General features: G+C 42.4%; 2 long non-coding RNA genes across 2 annotated transcripts; both read left to right on the forward strand.

The window, feature by feature from the left end:
• Window positions 1-2,512: 2,512 nt before the first annotated feature.
• LOC140592120 (uncharacterized) lies at window positions 2,513-11,401 on the forward strand. Its single transcript, XR_011992404.1, has 3 exons — window positions 2,513-3,104; window positions 8,976-9,075; window positions 9,379-11,401. It is a non-coding gene; the product is annotated as an uncharacterized lncRNA (long non-coding RNA).
• A 5,158-nt stretch (window positions 11,402-16,559) lies between these two features.
• Window positions 16,560-25,257, forward strand: LOC140592119 (uncharacterized). Its single transcript, XR_011992403.1, has 2 exons — window positions 16,560-24,374; window positions 24,520-25,257. It is a non-coding gene; the product is annotated as an uncharacterized lncRNA (long non-coding RNA).
• Window positions 25,258-25,538: the final 281 nt, after the last annotated feature.

Here is a 25,538-nt window from a genome sequence, read left to right on the forward strand (position 1 = left end):
GTAGCTTGATCACTTCTTCAGGGTTTAGGACTCCATTAGGCAGACGAGTCTCAGCCAACCTGGCTAAGAGCTGATCTGGGACTCACCAATAAACTTTCCCTGACACTATCACTAATAACCAGTTATGTTCCGCACCCCTCTCAAATCTCAGCCTGATGTCTGGTGGAATAAAGATGTCAAACTCACCTGCCAGGGGTTGAAAAAGGCCCTCACCACTGAACCAGAGGCCCAAGTGAGCCCTTGGTACTTCATCCCAAAGACTTCAGTTTTACAGTAGACCATACTGGTATAGCCCATGGGAATGCTGATGGTCTCTACCTCATGCACAATTTATGATCCACTACAGTGGGTGCCCAGCTATCCATTACCCTTGTGCCCAGCAGCCCAAATCCTTGGCATACCACTTGGCAGAAATGTCAACTAGGAATCCATCACACACTAGTAGGCAGTGATCAACACCATGTAGATGGACAGTAATCGTGGTTTCCCCACTATCAGGTACAAGGACCACCAGCAAGACATGGCTGGAGGTAGATGATTGCCCCCACCAAGTGCTAGGTTTGTCTTCCATACCAACCCTGCAGAAAAAAAACTGTTAAAAAACAGCTTATGCTGGTATAGCTGATTTTAGCTGGTCTAAGATAATCTTAGATGGTCATGTCCCAGCTCTTGCTGTGTTGAAACTGGTCAAGCTGGATTATTCAGCAGAGAAGACTCGACCCATTCTGGGAAGAAGGTCAAGAAAGAAGGAAAAGGCAAGACAGTACATGCTTCTTTGCAAATGTGTATATTGGAGGACAACAGCCCTGAAGAGACCTATGACTCCCAAGTTACCCCATTTACTACAGTAAACCCCACGCCTCCGGGGACGTTGGCCTGCTCCCATGTCTTCCATGTCTCCTAGCCTGCCACAGCATGAAAAGTTTAAGGTGATGAAAGATCCAGTAGCACAAAAAACAGTAGATCAATAAACAAAAAGAATGAGTAATGTGTCTGAAATGTAATGTACGGTAAATGAAATGTTTCGCGGAAGCTGAAAAAGAGGACTGGAATCGAATATCAAATGAGAACTGTTAGCATATACAGGATTAACGATGACTTCCCAATAGTTATCCATTTTTCAGTCAGTTCAGTAATAAAAATGTTGAGTGTTGTATTTTTAGTCATAGTGGGAAATCCTTGTGTTCCAACAACAATTGTTTATCATTTCCTATTCAATTATAAGAAAAAGTGTCAGATGTACAAATGAAGAACCTTTCTTTACGTTCAGGGAAGAAATACATTTTCCACTTATTTGCAAGATATTTGGCAGTCAATCAGACATGACTCATTTTTTAATAGCTTGGCAAGTTGTTTTCTTTTAATAGCTGTTTCTTTTTATTAATTTATTTTTTTTCATTAGCATCCTTCATTGGATACATTTGTATGGTGTGCTATTTTTATGAGATCACTTGGGGGGAGCAAATGCCCATTATAGTGTTTGTTTCTGTCAATTTAGGGACTTCTGAAGAAATTTGACTTCAGAGACAGAGAGAAGAAAGAAATTGGATTTCAGAATACAGACATTGCTTTTCATGGGGTTTCAAATGTTTTATTTGTTACCAAGACAGCCCAAATGAAAAAAACAGCATGGGTCATATAGTCAGTGTTTTTTCTTGTAAGATTATGGTCACATTCATACCAAGAAACAAATTTGACTCTCAATGGAAAAGCCTTCATGAAAACTATATAACTTATACATGAAATTTACATTTTACAATGTGTGATTACATATGGCTTTAGTCTGAAATACATGATTATTGTTTGTTGTTTCTTAATAGAAATGTACATTGTTTTTATATTATTCTAATGAAATGTATGATCTCCCCTCATTCAATCGGTTTAATTAGATATTACAAAACTGTGATAGGTGAAAAATAGGTGAAAAAAGTTTTGACACAAGCATTAATAAACTACAATAATTATCATTGCAAGATTAATGAACTATGGTGTGGCCACTGTTATCTGACTATATAAAATACTTTTTAATTTTTACTTGAAAAGTGATTCAGTTGATTTAATTAGACAGAGAGAAAATTTTGTGAGATTAACTCAACTACGTTATGTTCTCAGAAGACAAACGGAATGCATCAATTGATAAAGGATGTTTCCTTTTCAAAATACTCATTCTAGTTGTGCAGAACCACTGTCCATGATTCAATTGAATTAATTCAAAGAATTATGCAAACAACTTAATACTGACAAACATTCATTTAGTTTGCATTGTACATCAATGTTAGACTTATATGTTTCATAAAGCATTAATCTAATACATTTTTTACATGAATAAAGGAGATACTTGACTAATGACATGTACATTTAATGTGGAATGTACATGTTGGAGAGTACATTAATTTGTACTGGGTCGGCTGAACGAAGTCTGCAAAAATTTGACGGCTGGCGGCCATGTTGATTCCTCGAAACACCAGTTGATTCACCACGCGATTCCCCGAAAACAGCTGGTCTTATTGATCGCGACACAATAGCTAGTGTGCGGGCGGACGTTACCAACCTGTCATGTCTAAACATGTAAAACGCATAAATTCAGCCTAAAACTTGATAACTACGTTTTTACTGATAAAATAGCGCATTTGTTTAAAATAACACGTTAACAAAACACAACTGCTGCTTTTTTTACCATTTAAAACTGCCAGACCCTCGTTCATATCTAGCCAGAAAAGATTGTCGAGTCCGGAGCACCGTTAAAATTATGCTGCTAAAAGTTGTATTATTCCTTAAAACACATTTAAATGAGTACATTAACAAACACATGTAATGTATTTTATTATTTAGAAGACTTGTCAGGCAGAGAGGGGAACAGACGGACAAGGATCCAGAAATGCAGGGAAACGATCGGTTTATTAAGAGAACAGCGGCAACGCCGAGGCGGTGCTCAGGGGAGGGGAAAGGTAGACGGAACTTGGAATCGGCAGGCGAGAATCGTAATCGGTAGACGTGGGCGATGGTCGGTACCAGGTAGAGCTGTCCAACACTGAAGCACAGGCACAGGGCACAAAGGGGAACGACGAAGAGGAAGGCGGAGGACGTCGGGACTGGAGGATCAGGTATGACGAGGACGCTGAGGAGGGAAGGCAAACAGGTGAGGTACAGATACAGGTGAGACAGGCAGATCCGGGAAGGCAGGGCAGACGGAAGACAAGTAGATTGCTTGGTATGGCTGTAAGACATCGCCTCAATACTTCGCAATGTCCTTCTGTTCAATAGGTTCTTTTATCCTGTGGTTTGATTAGCGCTAATCGGCGTCACTTGCGGGGTTCCGCCCCCCAGGGGCGTGACAAGACTAATGACTAATGAATTTTCTGGCATAAGCTGGTCTTGTCGATCACGACACAATAGGTAGTGTGCTAGTTCCTGTTCACGCCACTGCGGACATTAGCTGCCTGACATGTCTAAACTTGTAAAATGCATAAACTCAGCATTTTTTCACCATTAGAAAATAATGCATCTGTTTAAAATAACACATTAACAGGCACTACTAATGTTTTTTTATCCCTTAAATTATTAAAATATTCTGTCAAAGTTTTTAAAAAGATGATGTTTGTTGATACATACCACTCACTAGTTCCTACAGCTATTAAATGTAATTAAATAAACCGGTCCAACTTATTTAAAATAAACTAACAAAATATAACTAAATTGTTTTATTCAGCTAACGTGCATTGTCGGAAGTATTAAAGTTTTTAAAATTAGGTTGAATCAGTAAAAAAGTAAACCATGTTACGTTACTTTGTTTTACCTGCATCGGGGGAGTGTAGTACCGCTCTCACCCGAAGATCGCTATTCACATTCTAAATAGCCGCATTAGAGCGTATTCAAATCACTTTCGCATGGTAATTTGATGAACAACGTATAGCGGTGAAATGTGATCCAGATACATCCCCGTCAGCGCCATAAAAGGGGGGGAGGATGTGGCCAGGTGTCAATGGCTCATTCATACACATGAAAGTTGCTACATATTCAATGAAAGGAGACCAGAAATAGTTGCATGAGCTAGGTTTTTCTTATTTATTTATCCAACTGAGTGTTGCAACTACACCATTTAGACATCTTCATGTAGCCAAGACTTTACTGATCAGATGTCTGGGATCAAAACAAACTTCCACCATTGCTTACTATGTACTTTTATAATGTTTCTGCAAGTGTTCCAAACTGCATTTTGCAATGTCTATACTTAACATAAATCTGACATATTTACAAAGTACTCTAAGATTAAGATGAGTTTTATGCTGAAACAAATATATATCAAGCACCTGGCCACTTGGTGCACGGACAATAATCTGCTCCTTAACACCGCTAAGACCAAGGAGCTCATTGTGGACTTCAGGAAGGGAAGAAGAGGTTCACATGAACCCATTTACATCAACGGGATGGCTGTTGAGCCTGTCTCATCCTTCAAGTTCCTGGGGACCCACATTTCGGAGGACCTATCCTGGACCACCAACACCTCTAGCCTGGTCAAGAAGGCTCACCAGCGCCTCTTCTTCTTAAGAACACTTAAGAAGAACCAGCTGTCCTCAGCCACCCTGGTGAACTTCTATCGCTGTACAATAGAAAGTATCCTAACCAACTGTGTAACAGTTTGGTACGGAAACTGCTCTGTTGCTGAGCGTAAGGCACTGCAGCGGGTGGTGAAAACTGCCCAGCGCATTATAGGGACTCCACTTCCAGCCATTGAGGACATCCAGAAGAAACACTGTATGCGTCGAGCACGCAGTATTCTTAAGGATTACTCTCATCCCGCCCACAAACTGTTTTCTCTCCTGCCTTCCGGTAGGCGCTTCAGGTGTCCCAGGTCAAGAACCAGTAGACTAAGGAACAGCTTCTTTCCCAGAGCGGTCTCCTTATTGAACTCTGCCCCCCACTGACACCTGCCCCCTCTAACACACTCCCATACTCTCTCCATTATCATTGCACTACTTAATTTTTAATGCACTACACTGTATATACATATTCGGAAAGCAATATCCATTGCACAATACAGTTGTAAATTTCTTATTATATATATCTGTAAATGTCTATTTGTAAATTCCTGTTCTTAGCAATCTGTATATTATGCTCACAGTATATCCATCTGTAAATATTACCCTTACTTTCTCCCTGCACATATCCCATTTAAGTGCACTTATAACTTATACCTTATCCTGCACTTACTGCTTATTGCACTCCTGGTTAGACCTAAACTGCATTTCGTTGCCTTGTACTTGTACATGTGTAATGACAATAAAGTTGAATCTAATCTAATCTAATCTAATAAGAAATAATTTATTTACCTTGAATTAAGTTTATGATATTGAATTAAATGTGTGACCATGCTCCAGTCAGTGAAAGTGTGTTCCCTACTCCTAGACTCCAGAGGGTTAATACATTGTATGCATATTGTCATAACCATAGGTCAATCAGGGCGCAGGGAATCAGAGTCGGGGAGACAGAGACCCAAGAAAGAGGGGTTTATTTGGCAAAACAGCAAAATGAGGCACAAATGGCAAAAGACTTCAATGACAGGACTGGGGAAAAACATACTTAAATGTGGACTTAAATACAAAGGACTTAATGGAAATAACAAGAAACAGCTGGAAACAATCGGGATTTCACACGAGGTTAATGAGGGGGCGTTGCACACAGGAGCGCTGGACGATCGGACGTGACAGAACCCCCCCCCCCCCCCAAAGCCCCGCACATCAGGCACGCCTTAGGGGAGCGAAGAGACGAGACCGGGGACATGGGACCTGGATAACAAAAACAAAACCATCAACGGGGAACCGGGAACAGGATGGACACACAGAACAGGCAGAAAGGTAACAATGAAGACAACTGACAAATCATGGGCAATGCTAACAGGCACAGGGGCACCAAAAAGGGAGACACAGGGGGAACACCAACAGGAGGAAAGAAGGGACCAGGGGGGTATTCCAGAAAGCTTGGTTAACTTACCATTTGGTAAATCTTAACCTCTGGGTTGATATACCCCAAACCCGCATACCATGAGTATGTCGGTTCCAAAACACCTGAGAAGAGTAAGTTCAATCAACCTCCTATTGGTACCCCGAGTTAATGCGCGTGCACCGTGCATACATAAAGACGTTTTCAATTGATCGCCGATTTCACGAGTCAAAATGGAAAATCAAAGTGAAAAAAAGAGAGTGGCATACTTCACAGAGGAGGAGTTGGAAGTTTTAATGCACGCATATGAGGAATTCAAGCCAATAATAATGAAAAATAGCAATACGGCTGCATCGGCTAAAGAAAGAGAGTTGGCTTGGCAAAAAATAACAGACAGAGTAAATGCGTGTGTATTAAATTGCAAATTTGACATCGCCTCCCCTTTTATTATAATGCAAAATAATTAAACACGTACCCCTTCCGCATCCTTTTGACTATTAAATCACTATGAAAGCATTTACTTTTCCTGCCATTCATTTCTTTAGGTTAAAATAACAATGTGTATCGACTAGGAATATATGGTTTCTTATTTAATAAGGTGTAATCCTTCTGGAGCCAGAAGAACTTTGAGCCAAGTCAAAATGAAACACAAAAACATTCTGCAAAAAGGTAATATTTGATTACACGATCACTGAACTATTTATTAAACACGATTTAGTATATTCTTTCTGTCATGTAGCTAATAGGAAAAAGGCTGAAGCCCGTCTAACTGGCGGGGGCCCACCACCACCTCCCCTCACCCCATCTGAGGGCAACCAGTGGTAACCAGCATTGTACTGTCCTGTAATGATTACCTATAGTTAGTGGAAAAAAGTAATGAGTTTGATGATTTTAACAAGGCAAAAAATTAAGGATACAAAATCAAGTTACCTGCACATTGATACTATGAATAGATTTCCTATTAACATAGTCCCCTCATTTATTGAAGGAGCTTTAATAGGAATGTAGGTGCCATCAATGCACCCAATTATGAATGAATGAATGAATGCCTTTTATTGTCACTATACATGTATTACATGTATTCCAAATTACATTTGGAAACCCTGAAATAGAAAGTCATATATGGAAGTATCAAGTATGTGTGTGTACAGGATGAATACATGTATAGATATAAATAGTATGACTACATATTAAATATGCATCATAGATTTTACTACAAAGGACAAACCTACCACTCTGTGGAATTCCTCTTTAATAACACGCAGAGCTTTATGGACAGGGAACTGTACAGACGTGTGTAAGAAGCGTTAAGTACCAGACATACTGTGCGAACGGCTCTACACACAGTTGCCTTTCCCACATGCTCTGCGTCGCCCATATTGTACAAAAAATGCCCTGACGCAAAAAACCGAAGTGCTATGCACAGAATGTTTTCTGTGCTAAGCGCAGACCCGCAGTTTGGGTTTGTGACATTTGCAATATGCGGTTTCAAGAGATGTTAAGTAAATTAACGATACTTTTGAAAACTGATAATGCTTTTTCAAATAATCATTAGGAAATGAAAAGATATCAATACGAGGTCTTATAACTCTCTCCCGGCAAAAAAAACCTTGTATAATTTGTGCCTCCACGTCCACAGGATCGTCATCAAAAGGGCACGCCATACTCAGTAACCTTCTGCAACAAACTGACCCTGGAACATAACCTGCTCAGTAGCAGGTTATCTTCAGAGAGTAAGCTGCTATGGTTACGTACATACCCAGAAAGTTAACCTCCGTTTTTGGAACCGAAAGATGAGGTTATCCACTAACTTACCCTTAAACTTATCCGGGTATGTCACATAACCTGCTTTCTGGAATACCCCCCAGGAGTGAACACCGGAGAAACAGAGGGGCGAGAAACAGACACAGGGGGCACATAACTAGGAGGCAGGAAGGCAGAGGACGGTGGGAAACGGGGAGCCCGAGAGAACCCCAGCAGGCAAGAGGCAGAAGCTGTAGGGGCTGTAGGCAAACGTGAGGCAGGAGCAGGAGGGGACCTTGTGGGGGGGAGGAGGTGAGGCGGGAGGTGAAGGGGACCACGGTGAAGGCGAGGAGGGAGGGGAAGCTGCGGCAGGCATTGGCGAAGTCACAGCCAACCGACAAGTCGAAGTGGAAGAACCCACAGGCACCTGACGAGGCACTGGAGGCAGGGCAGAAGGTGACTGACGAGGCATTGGAGGGGGACCCACAGGCCACTCCCGAGCAGGAGCCGGAGGGCTTGCAGGTGACCCTCGAGCCAGAACCCCAGTGACCGAGGACGAGCCAGGGGGCAGGGTGGGCGGAACACAACCCCAGCGCAGGTGTCCCTGTCTGCTCTGGGAGACTGAGAGGCAGGGACCCGGTCGGGATTGACCACACTGGGACGATGGTCGGGGTGACCCCCCAGATGGGGTCATCGGGGAAGTCAAGGCAATCCCCAGGGGTCCCATTCAAGCTCCTCCTCCATCTCCAATAAGGGAGGAGGAGCGATGGTCCGACAGTCGGGAACCTCCTCAAGGACAGGAGCCAGGGGCATGGGAACAGAGTCTGGGGAATTTGGGACAGGGACTGGAACAGGCAGAGCAGGAGTTACAGGAGCAGGGACAGCAGTCAGAGGAACAGAGGCAGGCCCCACGGGGGGCAGAGCCGGTGGGTCAGGAACCGTGGGCGGTGGTGCAGCAGGAACCTCGGGCGGTGGCACAGCAGGAGTCTCAGGTGCAGCAGGAATTGCAGGAATTGCATACAAGGCTGTGCAATACGACAGTTATTTTATTTTCCGGGAACACTAGATTCTGATTGTGAATTTGGCTTTAAGCTATCTGTCTGCTAACAACAGAAACAACATGTTAGTGTACACTACTCATCATACCATGATGCACTTAGTGTTTTTTTTTCTTCAAAATGTATTAGAGTGTAATTGTTTTAATGTGCATGGAATACTGGAATTGTAGAATGAATTGAAGATGAAGGTACTATAATAAAAATTCTAACCTTGCATTTATTCTTCTGTTTTAGTAATTGCTGTCTGATGGCTGAACAAAAATCTAATCCTGTATGGCAGCATTTCACAAAGCCAACACCAGGAAAAGCCAGGTGCAATATCTGCAGCAGACTGGTGAGCTTGGGAGCTGAAGAATGAGTTTGCTGCTAAAGAGATTCTGATGCTGCTATCTTTATTGTTTATAAGTTTAAGTTGTTTATAAGTTGTATTGTGTTTTTGTTATTTAAGTTTATATTTAAATTTACACAAGTCAGTATTCAATAAATGCTAAGTTGAGAAATTTTGTGTATCGTTTGTTATTATTAATGTGATATTTTATCATGCAAATAGAGGGGAAAACGTCCAATTTTCGGGCAAAAAATATCGGCAGCATATATCGGCCATCGGCTGACCCTGACTCCTAAATATCGTCATCAGGCACAAGAACCTCGGGCGGACCCGGAACAACCAGCACAGGAACCTCAGGGGGCAGAGCTGGGGTTTGTACCTTGGAAGAGGCCGACACCTTTTTTGGGAACCTGAGGATCCGCGGGGTGGCATCCCATACAGACCTGGCCCCTTTAAGAGCCAGACACGTGTGTGAGGTGTGCTGCTGGTGTTGGCAGCGCAGCCACGGGCAGACACTCCGGTGCGAACACCGCCGGATTCAAAATTACCGCCCAGTGTGCGCGCCTTTCGGGGAGGGTTCTGTCTAGAGGTCGACCGATATATCGGCCGGCCGATATATCGGGCCGATATTTAGCATTTTTTAATGTATCGGCATCGGCCGATATCCGAGTGCACTACGCCGATTTTCAGACAGGCACGTCTGCAGGCAGCCCAGTGTTATTGTGGAACACGTGACCCATGCTGCCTTGTGCAGGACCACAGCCAGAAGTTTTGGAAGAGTCCTGGGATAAAACGGTAAGGCTTAAATTCTGATCTTTCAATTGGCTGTTTATTTAAGTAGTTTGCTATGAAATGTTGCTTTAAAAGAAAACGTGAATTACGCTATTGGGAACTGGGGTAATGATAATGAGCCTTCAACCAACTGTAGCTGACAGGTAACATTAAGGATCATCGATTCTAATAGAGTTCGTTTTGTCCGCTTATTGGTGGGCTCACGGACGTTTTTTAATCGTTAAAAATCATTTTAATTGTTAACATTTTAATTATTACCATATCAGCCCGATGTTATCAGTTATGTTTTTTTTCTTGTGTTGGAGAGTTTCACTCTGTGAGTGTGTGGGGCGGAGCAGGCAGCTCTCAAATACTGCAGCGTGCGTGAGAGTTGCGTTACTCTGCCCTGATCACAGACAGCGCCGTCCTCGGAGACACAGAGCTGCTAAGAACAATGCATGGCGGAGAAAAGTGTTTGTTCGAAAGCGTGGTTACCATTTACTTGAGCTGATGCTGACAATGGTCCTTCTGTGCAACTTTTTTTCATTTGAGACCGGAGATTCAAACAATTTGTCAGATGTCTAGATAAAAAGTGCATGACTTTGCGCAGTTAATTTCCTCATTAAACATGTCTATCCTTTATACGGGCTTATACGTAGACAACGTCACAATCACTAGGGGTTTATGTTGTCCTTGCATACAAGGCTGTGCAATACGACAGTTATTTTATTTTCCGGGATCACTAGATTCTGATTGTGAATTTGGCTTTAAGCTATCTGTCTGCTAACAACAGAAACAACATGTTAGTGTACACTACTCATCATACCATGATGCACTTAGTGTTTTTTTTTCTTCAAAATGTATTAGAGTGTAATTGTTTTAATGTGCATGGGATACTGGAATTGTAGAATGAATTGAAGATGAAGGTACTATAATAAAAATTCTAACCTTGCATTTATTCTTCTGTTTTAGTAATTGCTGTCTGATGGCTGAACAAAAATCTAATCCTGTATGGCAGCATTTCACAAAGCCAACACCAGGAAAAGCCAGGTGCAATATCTGCAGCAGACTGGTGAGCTTGGGAGCTGAAGAATGAGTTTGCTGCTAAAGAGATTCTGATGCTGCTATCTTTATTGTTTATAAGTTTAAGTTGTTTATAAGTTGTATTGTGTTTTTGTTATTTAAGTTTATATTTAAATTTACACAAGTCAGTATTCAATAAATGCTAAGTTGAGAAATTTTGTGTATCGTTTGTTATTATTAATGTGATATTTTATCATGCAAATAGAGGGGAAAACGTCCAATTTTCGGGCAAAAAATATCGGCAGCATATATCGGCCATCGGCTGACCCTGACTCCTAAATATCGTCATCGGCATCGGCTATTGAAAAACCCATATCGGTCGACCTCTAGTTCTGTCACGCCCGGCTCATATGATCCTACTGTGTGCCACACCCTCCTTGTTATCCTCATGTAAAACCATATTATGAACTGTTTCTTGTTATTTCATTAAGTCCTGTGTATTTAAGTCCGCATTAGAGTATGTATCCCGAGTTCCATCATTAACGTCATGTGCTTGGTTGTGCCCTGTCTGCTCGTATCTTTGAATAAACCCTGTTTTCCTGAAGCTCCGTGTCCCAGATCTTGATTGTCCTTTCCTTGCTTTGCCTTAGGGGAGGCGATGGACGAGATGGGACAAGGGACACGGGACCTAGATGACAAAAGCAAAACCATTAATGGGAGACCGGGAACAGGACAGACACACAGGGAATGCAGATAGGCAGATGGGCACCAGAAAAGGAGACACAGGGGGAATACCAACAGGAGGGGCGAGAGGTTGGAGCCAGAGGGGACCCCATAGGGGGCGAGGAGGCCGACAGAGGGACAGGCGGAGGCATGGAGGGAGTCGGAGGGGCCACCAGGGGAGGCAATGAAGAAGTCAGAGGGGAATCCAGCGTAGGTGGAAACACAGCAAGCGACCGCGCAGCCACAGCCGGATGAAGGCGCAGCCAACCAACGAGGCGGAGGAGGGGGACCCGCAGGTGACCAAGGAGTCGAAGCAGGGGAACCTGTAGGTGACCGATGGGGCGTTGGAAGCAGGGCCAGGATGGGTGGGGCTGGGAAATCGGGCGCGGATGGAGCCTGAGCCAGACCGTTGGGTGTGGCTGGAGCATTGGGTGTGGGTGGAGCCGGAGCACCGGGTACGGGTGGAGCCAGAGCCTCTGTGGGCGGCGCATCAGCTGCCGGGACCGGAGTCTCTGTGGACGAAGGTGTGGAGACTGCCGGCTCTGGAACCTCCGGGATGTCAGGCAGGTCAGGAACGACGGGTATAGCACCCTGAGTTGGCGCCTTAGGAGCAGGTGTTGCCCTTCAGGACCCGCAGGATAGCGTCCCAAACAGACCTGGCCCCTTTAAGAGCCAGGTGAGTCCCGGAAAAGGGATGCACTGCTGACCCTGGCTGTGCAGCCATGGGCAGACACTCCAGGGTGGTGGCAGCGGCCTCCGGCGCGAACACCACCGGGTTCAAAGTTGGGAGGGGCTCCTCCTGATAAGCAGCAGGGCAGGCAGCAGAGAGGGATGAAGCAGCAGAGATAGAGACGGCTCCCAGGAAGATCGTTGGTTTTTCCTTTGGTCTCCAATCATTCCACTTCTTCCTTTTCTTCCGGCTAACTGTCATAAGCGGAGGTTGAGGTGTTTTGGGAAGATCAGATGGCTGATTTGAGCCCAGCTCACTGTGGAGAGGTATAAGCTGGATCCTCCTCTCAATCACATGCTGCACCAGCTGCCGGAGGTTTTCGTGCACCTCGCTCATGAGGTGCACATTCCTGGGCAGAGTCAACTGTTGGGGCAGCTAACAAATTTTGGTAGATTATTCCATCTTTGTATAACATAGTCGCTAAAGGCCATTTCATCCTGTGTAGATGGTACAACCAACTGTTCAACCCCTAAGGATCTATTGGATTAAGAATCTATTGGGTTTATATTCAGCAAACATCTTTGCTATGGATTATGCAAATGAATACAAAAAACAGAATTGCTAGACCTCTGAGAAATTAAATAATCAAATGTCAAAATTATAATAAGTGTTGTGTTACATGTGTCTTCCATCTTTGACCTCAAAAAGCCTGGTAAGAAATAATTTATATGTGCCATTTTAGTAAGACATAATTATATTTGGTATAAATTGTTTTTGTGGGATTACACTTTGACCACAAGTATTCATGTAAGACTAATGAGACTACCTGAATCGTTTTGCTGCCGTTGCAGAATCTTCAGTTTCACAGTGTCCATTTGGGTCCAGCACAGAAATTCTCTCTTTTATAGCATTCAGACACTGTAGGGCAAAAATAAAAACCCTATTCAATCTTATAAACACAAAGGCAATTACAAATCATAATTCTTTTCATAATGTATATATACATGCCTACTGTCACGCCCCGCTCCGTCCGCTCCTGATGTGTGCCACACCCACCTCGTTACCTTGTGTTCATCCCTGATTGTTCTCACCTGTGGCTCGTTACCCGTAACTTCTCTTTTGTATTTAGTCCTCGTCTGAGTCAGTCTTCCCCAGACTCGTCATTAATGTTTGCTGTCGTGATTCCCCGGTCCTTTTACCTTGAATAAATCCCCGTTTTGCCCTACTTCCTGACTCCGTTTCCCTGCTTCCCGGATCGCCTTCCGACCAACTGTGACACCTACATTTGTATAATTTTTAGAGTTTAATAGGTACAAGTAGTGTTGCTAACATCTTCAAGGATGGTTTTCAATTTTTAGTCATTTTGGTAAGTCGCATTTTAACTTACTATGAGTTTCCAGTGTGCTCCGTGGTATTGATCAAAGTGCACCTGTTCAAAAAAAGAAGAAAAAGTATAAAATTAACATTTTAATGAAAATATTTTACATATTTTTTCACAATACAAGTTTGATGGTAAAACATTCTCACTCTTTTCATGCTACATCTGGCAACCGCCTCCCTGCGGCCAGTCAAAATTATTTGTGTTGTGTAATGATTCAGGTTGAACAGTCTTTTTCCTTCTCCTGTTATGTTACGGACATCTTGAATGTAGGCTTCAATCACCTATAGACAGAGAAATTTTAAACGTAAAATTGACTAAAAATTAAAAAATCACTAATTCACATGGTTCTTTTTGCCATAGCTCAAGTATCTGTGTTGGAGAAGAGTACATTTTTAAGTGTTTATGATTTCATCCTTCATCGTCTACTATCAGCTGCTATGTACATACTGTAGCCTTACCTCATCAGTAGCCCAGCATCCTGGTCCTGCAAGTTATCATCTTTCATTGGTGTTTTTTCTTCTTTTTTCTCTTCCTTTAATGATTGTTCTTTTTCTTTTTACTTGGCTTTCTTGCATGCCTTTGGGCCAGGAAGCTGATCAGGAATGCTGCAATATTTAGACTTTTTATTGCCCATTCTTTTTGGGAGAGGTCAATGCCTGCTGTCTTACAGTAATTGGCCTTGTGAACCGCTGTTCAGGAAGAACCAACTGCATCATATGCTCTCTATAGCGTCCTTGCAGTGATGCATTCATTATTCTTATAAATTCTGTCGGCCTTAGGGATCTTCTCTTCATAAGAATGGCAGTTGGTCTTTCTTTTTTTCCAGTCCAATAGAGGGCACATCTTCACTCTTGTCAGAGGCATACATTGAGAGATCTCCAAGTAGAATTCCACTCTACAGTGGATAAATACCCATATATGTTTTCATGAGCATTTTCAACGTGTCAGGGCAAAAGTATGGGTTATCCACTGTTTCACTGTGTTTCATTCTCCCTTCATCAGCATTTCCATCTATCTGGGTATTCTTCAGCACATCACGGAAGTAAGTCATAAATGGTGACCTTCTGATAATGGATTTTTCAATTTTGTGATCAGTGTCGTACATGATGGCATCTTTCACAGGGTATTCCACCTCTGACAAATCAATGCTTTTGATGTGCTTACTTAAGTATTGAATGCTTTCATGTACTTGCTGAGTCTCAGACTGTGTGCTGAAGACTACACAGATGTTTCTGAATATTTCAGTGGCCACACTCATACCCACTCAGGTGTTAAAAACAGGACATGGCAAACTCCTTAAGACCTTAAGATTTACAAATGTTATCTGCAAAGGCCTTCAAAATGTGTGCAGAGCATAGAAGTAGTACCGTGAACATCTGAAGTTCTTTCTTTGTCTTCTTTCCGAAAAGAACTTCATAAGCACGGTCAAGGTAGGATACCACATTTTCCTTGTTAAATGCCAGCAGTGATCCCTGAATTAAGACCCAACTGAAATCTGTTTCAACATTTGAGACCTTAATTGATGTGCAGCTGGTGAGTGTTCTCACAAATTTTGACAGCCAAAAAGATATGGCCAGAATAGAATGGTCATTTATTAAGATCTCTGCAACTGGTAGTGGTGGCACATTTGACCCATGTCCAGGCAGAGTGAGGCTATAATACAGCACTCTCTTGCTTTGACCAGGTATCTTTGACACAATACTGCCAATGGCGTCAAGGTGTAGGGTAGGTTTTTTTTTTTCCTTCCGTATATGATTCACTAGTATTCCCATCCCAGTTTCTGTGTACAGATGCACTCCAAAAGGATCAATTTGTAAGTGCTGAACATATCCAGGGAACAGACAATGCCCAGTATCACCTTCCTTTATGATCTTCTGTGTTAAAAGGAGCTCTTTGATGATATTATCATGAAGCCGACTGGACGATTTTACTTCAGAAGATATCACCTTCAGAATATTTTTTGTCGAGATTCTGGTGATATTTCCAGCAAGCAACTTCTGAGTAGGTGTAGATTGTAGCCTTATGGTAATACACATTGCTCACACCTTTATGAATACTTTGAGCAATTTTTCCCCTTCGGACATTACTTGCTCTCCTGAAATGTCTTTCACTCCTGAGGTGTCTGATGTTCTCAAACCTGCACACCCAAAACTGCACTTTCTTACAGTTTGAAGTTGTTTTTTCCTTCAATGTAAAGATGTATCTACATCTACAGGTCAAAAATTTACAAACAGTAGTTCTCAGGAATGGACATTTCTTTTTTCGGGTGTTTTCACCTTTTACATGATGACATTTAAAAGCCAGAGTACAGTTTGGGTTCTTCTCTGAGAACTTTTTATAGAGGAGATGGCACCATTGTCATGCCCAACGGGGTGGGGCAACAGGTGATTACCACCTAATCACTCCACTACTTAAACAGAGATAATCTGATGCACTTTGCGAAGTATTGTTGCCATGTTCATGTGCACTACTGAGCGTTCTTTTGTCTGTTGTCTCTCCCACTTGCCCTGCCCTGACGTCTCGCTTGCCCTGCCTGCCTCGCCGACCCTGCCTCCCTCTGTGTCCCTGCCTGCCCTGTTTGCCCTCCTCGTCCTACCTCCCTGATCTACCCTCCTCGTCCTTCCCATCCTCTCGTTGCCTCGTCTTGTCCCTCCACGTAGGACTGACCTGTCAGGATAACGACCCACGGACCCGGACTCAACCTTTCTTTTGGATTTCCCTACTGGCATTTGGTGTACCCAATTCTGTAAATAAACAGTGCTTGCTCTGCATTCAGGGGTCTGGCTTTTCCCTGGTTTCTGGGCTCGACAACCATAGTGTTCTGAGACCTGACGAACCTCTTTTGGGTAGAATTTTTTCCCACAATTTTTTTTTGATTGTGATACGAAATGTTTTTGCAATACGTGCAGTTTGCCTCCACTGCTTTTTTTTACTGTCTGCTCTACATCAGAAACTGAAGAAATGGAACAGAGTTCATGCTCAATCATGGCATCCTCAAAGTCTCTATTAAGTCTTTCTTCCTGCAGTGGAAACAGTTTGTGGAAAATTCTCATAATTACTCAATGGTGAGTGATCTATTAATAGACTTTGTTTGCTGTCTGTGGGTCATCTTGTTGCATCCACTCTACCTGCTCCATTCCATAGATCTTTCCTTACTACTCTTTTACCTTTTCTCACTATACCCATTTCCACTGATATTTCCTAAAAGAGAGAAAAAAGCTGTGAGAAAAATTAATTGTTCTGGGAAATATTAACTTGTCATCTTTGTGTTTAAGTTCAACAGATATGCCTACTTTCATAACTGTACGAGTGTCATACGGCGTAGGATACGGACCGGGGAAACAGGCGAAGGAAGGCAGGAACGGGGTTAAATAAAAGGATTTAATGGGGAAACGCAAGGGCATAAGGAAAAACAACAACACGGAACTACACGACAATACAACGCACGACACTGCAATGACAGAACAAACTCTGACGTTGACTTAAATACACTGAACTAATACAGACAATTGGAAACAGCTGTAAAACACTGGGAATCGACATGAGGTTAACGAAGGGGGCGTGGCACAGGAGGATCAGCACGATCGGGGTGTGACGAGTGTTTCATTTCATGATTTTTTGTGGTTGGGTCATTCTCCATCTGGAGTGGGAAACCATGTTATAGAAGTTGCAGGGTTTAAAAACATGCTTAACAATTAGGCACATCTGCAAATGTCAGCATGTACTTTACTATATACAAATTTCCCTCACGATTTGCTTTTTCATCTTTCAATTTTTATCATATTTAAAAGTTGCTCTTCACCAGTAAAACAGCTCATTTTATGACTAAATTTCAACATTTGAGAGGCCATTTTTAATAAATAACATCGGGGAACAATTTTGAACAATTTTTATGTTAACTTCAATTTTTAAGATTATTTACACTAAAATAGGTATGCTGATTCTGAAAGTGCAGTTAGTTTCCTTCTATCATGTCAGGTTTTTCTCTGCCGCTTATCTAGTGCGATTACTGTAATGTGGAATTGTATAGGCTATTCATTTACACACAAGACAGTGTGGTTGTGTGCTGCTCTACATAGTGAATAAATAAATCTATGTTTCTAATTACACACGTATTTCCTTTCTTTCAGATCATGTCTGGCTCTGCTGTTTCTCATTGTAAGTGCCTAAACAACCCTGATTCATTTTGTTATATCTGTGGCAGTTTCACCATTCACTGTCAAAGGGCGAACATCAGCACATTTGTACAGCATGCCTATTCGGCATGTTTCAAAGTTAAACTTGGTGATCAAGATAGGTCTTGGGCCTAGGGATGTAAGCAATTAATCGATTATCAATTAATTGTCGATAAGAAATTACTCGATTAAAATTAATTAATTGCAATTAATTGTATTTTGAACCCATAATTCCTTGCCAGTCCTCGTGGGGCGCACTTGACGCCAGACGTACTTGGCACACACGCGGGAACACAAGCAAACAACAGATAAAACAACAGATAAAAGAGAAACGGTACACAGAGGATGAAGAGGGCAAAACGGAGTGCAGTATGGAGCCACTTCAAGTGAGCTCAGAATAAACCTTTGATTAAGGAATATGATTTGCATTTTTTCTTCATATCATATAGAAGATAGCATTCTATGTTACGTATACAGTAGATGGAACCTATTCAGAGGGAAATTGAGCTTCTCAGAAAAATTGCCGCTTAGCAATTAATCGATCATCGATCGATAAGATGAAACAACTATTGATTAATGAATTACTCGATAATTTGCATCCCTACTTGGGCCCCTCATAAGGTGTGCAAACAGTGTGTTGAGGATTTAGGGATGTGGACAAAGGGAACACGCGATAAGATGTCATTTGTTGTACCTGTGGTTCGGCAAGAGGCAGGAGATCATTTCAGTGACTGTTACTTTTGTATAGTGAAAACTTCAGGATATAACAAGAAAAATAAATGAAACATAGAGTATCCTAGTCTACCATCAGCTGTATGCTCAGTGGCTCATTCAGATGAAATCCCAGTGCTGGTTTTCATTACACTATCCTCTTTTGAAGAACATGATTATGGTGATGAACTAGGTGACAACAATGACGAAGAGTTTGAAATTGAAGAGGACTCTGAGTGATTTGGGACTATCGAAGAAGGCTTCAGAACTCCTAGCATCAAGACTGCGTGAGAAAAACTTGCTTTAAAAAGGAACGAAGGTATCGTACTGCAGAACTAGAGAAATAGCATTTCTGCAGTACTTTAGAACTGACAGTGGCTTTGTGTATTGCCATAACATACCTGGTTTATAACTCAACTGAATGGCGACTATTTATCGATAGCTCAAAGCAGAGCTTTCACAATGGCAATATATCTGGGTCAGTCCCAACTGTCCATCCAGTTTCTCTTTGTGAAGAATATGCAGATATAAAGAGAGTCGTTGTCTGCTGGCAGAGAATGATTCTCGCCAGCAGGTGGTGCTGTTGTTTTATTTTTTTGTATATTCAGTTTTGTGTGTAATAGACAGACAGGAAATAGGAACTACATGCCATATGTTTAGTTTCAGCCATTAGAGATGGAAGTCAGATCTCTCTAGACTTAATCTACATCCATCCTTCTTTGTTCTTCCTTGGAAAGCATTGCCTGTGAGTATTTTGATTGTTAATATGTTCCAAAGTATTATGGATGACAATTTGTGCAAAGTGTTTTAGTGGATTGTGGATTGTCAATTGTATTTAATGATGGTTTGTGTTGGCGATATGTATGCAGGGTGGCTATATATATATATTATTTTGGATGTATGTTTTTTTACTATTCTTGTTGCTTATCTTATAGTATTTATGGGAAAGCATGAAGCTGTATTTGTGTGAATTACATTATTTGTGAAATATAATTTCAGTGTTTGTTATCCAGAAATTTTATGTTTGTATTAGTTTTGCATGCTTTATATTAGTACAAGCTGCATGCTTAGTAATGTTTACATACAAACATAATGCTTCTCTTCTGTTAGAGAAAATAAGCTTTTTCTCTTTTTTGCTTTTTTTTTAGTTTCACTGTATAGACATTTGAAGGGAACGTCACAATAAAAAAACCTGTCAATTGTCTACGAGTTTATCTGTCTGCTTAACTGTGGTCAGTTCAAACAGTGAGGGCAGCACACACTGAGTTGTTGCAATATCACCAACACAATTGGGTCATCTGTGTTGACCTTAAAATGGTATGCTACCTTCTTGGTCAGCAACGTGGATACACCAAGTAACCCTGTTATCTGTGCAAGCCTTTTGCTCAGCCCCTGTCCTACAACAGCCATGTCCAGACCACCCCTTTGAAGTCGAAGTGGATGCCTCGGAGTCCGGAGTGGGTGCAGTACTTGTTCAATGTCATCCGGTAACAAAAAATTAACATCCACAATTAACATCCTGTCACGATAACAAATTTTGCTGGACGATAAATTGTCCAAGAAATTATCGCGATAAACGATAATATTGTCGATCTGAGACCATTTTCATCTAGAATAATGATAATGGCATAATAATGCACATACGCCTTTCAAAATTCAAAAACGTTTATTTTTAGACTATTTAACACTGAAAATGGAAAACATTTTAAATATCCACAATAACAATGAACAAAACAACCAAAAACAATAAAAGCAATGGACTCTCAGTCTCTGTTAACAAAAAATGCACTTGAATAAATACCAAAAACAATAAATAAAATGGATGTAAACAAAATTGCACTTCAAAAAATATTAAACAATAGGCTCAACATGCATTCCATAACAGGCAAAACTGCCTGTTAGGACCTTTGTAAACAAACAAACAAAAAGCCTCAAGCCATATGCAAAAAAGTGGTTCACCACGGTCATTCGGTTTGAATCCGAAGTGCTCCCACACGGCAGCTGTCGCGTTTGGCTTTGAAACCAATTCCATCTCACAACTTGCGTCTCGTCTTTTTGCTCTTCTCTGCAGTCGCCTCAAGCACTCCCGCCTTCCCACACAAAGTCCATGTGACTGACAAGCGCCGCCTCCCCACCAGAGCATGTGAGCGGAGCGGTGAGAATTTCCGCTCCTCGCTCACGAGGCTGTTGGCTCCGCCCACTCCAATTCGCACTAAGCCGCTCCGCTCAACACCGCTCCTCGCTCCACTAAAATGTCTTCCCGCTCCAGTCAAATCGCTCCACGCTCGCTCCAATTTAAAAGAGGAACAAATAATCTGCATGCCTAACAAATGTCACCTTAAACCGAAGCCTTATGTCATAAAGAAATATGAGCAACGGCAACATTGCCAGTCAGAACAGAAAATATTTATTTTTAAGCAACCTATCGGCAACAACGGACAGGTTTGGAAATGGCATTCCACACAAAAATAGGCTTAAAAATAAAGGAATCAATGGGTTTAATAGCCTAAAGAATATACAGACACGTTTTAAATTCCTCAATTTTTTTCTGTTGATGCAGCACGTCTCTAAAATAAAATTTTACGTTACGTGTGTCACACCCTGCTCCGTACGATCCCGATGTGTGCCACGCCCCCCTCATTACCTCGTGTTCAGCCCTGATTGTTCTCACCTGTTGCCTGTTCCGTTTACCTAGTCCTGTGTATATTAGTCCGCGTCTCCCCATGTCTGCCAGATCCGGCATTGTATTGTCTCGTTATTGTCCGTGCTTGCCTGTTTTGGTACATTAAACCCAGTTCGACCTGAAGTCCTGGCTTGCTCTCCTGCTTCCCTGCTCGCCTCCTTCGCTGAACGTGACAACGTGAAATTAAAAAAAAATCTTATTAGACCTACTTTAAATGACAAAACGAATTTATTTGATTACCAATATTTACTTTATAGGCTTTTATACTTTAATTTACTTTATAGACTTGATATGCTACAACCATATAAAACTTGCACGCGTTTTGCTCTGGCTTCCGCTTGTTCGCGTAGCACACTCATGTTTCTGAGAAAAGTGATTCCAAAGTGAATCTTTATTCACTGAAACAGTTTCACCACATTGTTGTTCTTGCTGTACATTCTTGTCATCTATACGTTTGATAAGAATAGTACACTTGTATGATTTATCAGTTTCTTTTGTGAAATACTTTGCGAATTCCATCTCGGGCAATTTGTGTAACAGTCTTGATAATTGTACAGATGAATTCTGGGTAGATTTGGGCACGCCTCAGAATTGTAGTGTGAGCTGTATCGGAGCGAAATTGGAGCGAGCCAAAGCGACCGCTCCAGCCTTAATTAGAAAACCCACTCCGCGCTCTGACCAAATTCCGTCCGCTCCGCTCCTCGCTCACGCTCCGCTCACATGCTCTGCTCCCCACACAAAAGACAATGCAACTGACAAGAGGGTTCGCTTCTCCTATGCTAAGGAAACGAGAGTTGTCATTCAGTCGCGGATAACAAACAAGTATGCAAATGAAATTATCGCGGCCGGAAAAATTATCGAGGTAATTTTTTTTAATCGTGCGATTAATCAATTTATCGACTATCGCGACAGGCCTAGTAACTATGACGTGGGGGACCGGGAGCTGCTGGCAATAAAGTTGGCTTTAGAGGAATGGAGGCACTGGCTAGAGGGATCATGTCACCCATTCCAGGTGTTCACTGACCACCGGAATCTAGAGTATCTGCAGAAGGCTAAACGTCTGAACACACGTCAAGCCCAATGGACCATGTTTTTTGCCTGGTTTAATTTCAAGGTGGCCAAGATGGAGATCGATGGTTGAAGAATATGTGACTTTGTGTCCTGAGTGCTCCCAACTAGTCATCCCACCAACCACCAGCTGGCATGCTTCAGCCTTTACCCATTCCATCTCGTCCCTGGTCCAACTTGGCCATGGACTTTATTACCGACCTCCCAACTTCCCGGGGTAATACCATCATACTCACTGTAGTGGACCGTTTCTCCAAAATGTGTCGTCTAAACGCATTACCAGAGTTGCCTAATGTTACAAACATAGCAGAGGTCATCCTCACCTGGGTTTTCCATTTCTATGGAAACATTGTGTCTGATCGGGGTCCCCAGTTCCCCGTGTATTCAAAGCCCTGTGCCATAAACTGAATATCTCGCTGAGTCTTATGTCTGCGTATCATCCCCGGTCTAACGGCCTAGCAGAGCAGACTAATCAAGAGGTGGCTAAAGCCCTTCGACTCCTGTGCAAAGACAGACCGACTGATTGGGCCACCCATCTCACTTGGGCCGAATATGGGCTTAATGCCCGGGGAAACCCAGCCACCCGTATTATGCCTTTTTACAGTTTTGGGGTATTCCTCACCTCTCTTCCCTTGCGATGCTACACCCTGTGATGTACCGCAAGTAGAGGAATGGTACCAAAAAGCTAAGAAGGTATGGCATCGTGTTTGGCAGACCCTCTCCAATCAAGCTATCCAGCAGAAGACCCAGGTGGATAAGCGGCGGCGCCCCCCTCTGCCTTATCGAGTGGGCCAGCATATTTGACTATCCACCAGGAACCTTAAACTTCCCTCATGCCATAAGTTGTCTGCCAGATTCATAGGACCTTTTAAAATAGAGCGGAACGTTGGTCCCAACACCTACCGGCTTTCGCTCCCCAAGGTGCATCGCATTTATCCAACGTTTCATTCGTCTCTCCTGAAACCTGCTCGGTTCAGTCCTGCTCACCCCTCTGCAGACACGGCGGTTCCACCGCCCCCCATCGTCCAGGATGGCTCTCCTGTCTACCAAGTGCGAGCACTTCTTGACTCCTGACGACGAGCTGGTCAGGTACAATACTTAGCAGACTGGGAGGGCTTCGGTCCAGAGGAGCGATCCTGGGTCCCATGCTCTGATGTCCTGGATCCCAACATGCTGGCAGCGCAGCGGCAGGCAATAATCACTGTCATGACCTGCTCGTTCACCCCTCCTGTGTGCCACGCCCACCTCGTTACCTCATGTTGATTCCCGATCGTCATCACCTGTTGCCTATTGTTTTCTGCCTATCCTGTGTATTTAGTCCGCGTCTCAGTCAGTATTCCCCAGTCTGGTCATTGACGTTATGTGCAGTTCTTCTTGTTTTGTCCTGTCCACTCGAAATAAACCCCGTTTGCCTGAATCCACGGCTCAGCTCGCTTACTTCCCCGCTCGCCCGCAAGCCGACGTAACAAATCACCTAATGACAACTTCTATGTTAAACAGACGCGATCACTGGACAGATTGCGAAGTATTGTTGCCATCCATGACACATACTAAGCACTTATTTGTATATTGTCTCTCCCACTTGCCTTGCCTGTTCCGTTCTGCCCTGCTGTCTCGCCTGCCTCCTCGATCCTGCCTGCCTGCCCTCTCCGTCCTGCCTGCCCAATCATCTCTCATCGTGTTCCCGTCCCTCCGTTTCCTCGTCCCATCTCTCTATGTAGGACTGACCTTCCCGGCATCTGGCCCTCTGCGACCAATCCGACTATTCTATTGGATTCTCCCTGTCTGCTTTGGTGTGCCCTATCTGAGAAATAAAAGGATCTCTCGCATATTGGGGTTCGCCTCTCCCCTCACAGCGGAACGTGACAGTATTTCACGACACTATATTAAAAGCAACAGTGCTGTCAGTAGGAACTATAAAAAACAGCATATGTTGATGATGGTTATTCAGAGGGTAGTCCTTGTAACAATGGCATAATTGTAGTTTTTTTGTGTTTTGAAATGATAATGAGTTTCTGCAGATTCTGCAAACCAGCGGCACACTAGTGGACAAGGACTTCTACAGCAGTATAATAACACACTAGAGCAGAACATGGCAAGGTTTGTCATATTCAGGCAATAGAGTTTGACAGTGCTGATTTGAATTTTTATGATTATTTCAATGTTAATCTTATATGTAGTGCTTTACATTACCTACATTGCACTACTGTTACACTTCCTCATGTCTTATTTTACTCTTTTATAGATCCTTCCCAGGACTGCTTGGGAAAAAAATGACAGGGAAAAAGAGACCACATTCTGCTTTTAATGACTTTGAAAGAAGGCACAGTCCAGTCAAGTGTTTTCCAGTACAGTTTTACCTTGTTATCAAATATATGGAGAAGACACCAAAAACGTCAGATGAATTAAAACTTCTACAGGCCGGGATGGGTCGGAGAACCATCAGTATCACAGAGGATGCTGACCATTCATGGGTAAATTGTAACAGAGAATGATTGAGGATTTTTTAAAGTCACCATGGTATTTACGTGTTCATTTAATTGCATTGGTCACACATTGTACATAAATTAACATAATATTCTTAAATAGTTTGATAAAGCTGTTAAAGCTGATGTGTATTTTGATGTATATTTTTTGATGCTATCAAACTCTGAGTTTACTTTTATCATTCACCTCAATGTAAACTAATTTACACTTCTGTGACTAAAACATTTGCATAGTTGAAGCTGTATAATGGCTGGCTATTTCATGCCAGTCAGTGGTAATCTATTCTTGTTATCTTGAGTTACAGTGGACTTTTTATTTGAAATGTAATATTTAATGAAAATGGTAATATTTTTAATAACTTAGTTTTAACCATTATTCACAAGGGGTAGGTTGATAAGCCATGAACTCTTATGTAATGGTGGCGTGTTTGTAACATATATGTCTTTTGGTGTGGGAGGAAATAGGAATAAATTTTCCTTGACTGATAGACTGCTAATTAGTGTTGCGCGGGTCGGCTTTTTTTAACACCCGCCCCAAACCGACCCGTCAGGAGATCCACACAAGCGCGCGTGTATGCAAAACACACTAGTTGTCAAAACGGTAACATCTGATGTAACATCAGATCTGAGAACTCTATCAGATTTGAATGAACTTAGTAGAGCTTAGGTCTTCTTTTAACTTAATTTTGTCTAAAATGAAGTAGAGCAGAGCATACTTAACCGTGATATTTCACCAAACTAGTAGCTTATCCTACAAATTGAAAAATATACGGCGACT

This window comes from Paramormyrops kingsleyae, chromosome 7 (genome assembly GCF_048594095.1).
Source record: "Paramormyrops kingsleyae isolate MSU_618 chromosome 7, PKINGS_0.4, whole genome shotgun sequence".
Taxonomy (NCBI): Eukaryota; Metazoa; Chordata; class Actinopteri; order Osteoglossiformes; family Mormyridae; genus Paramormyrops; species Paramormyrops kingsleyae.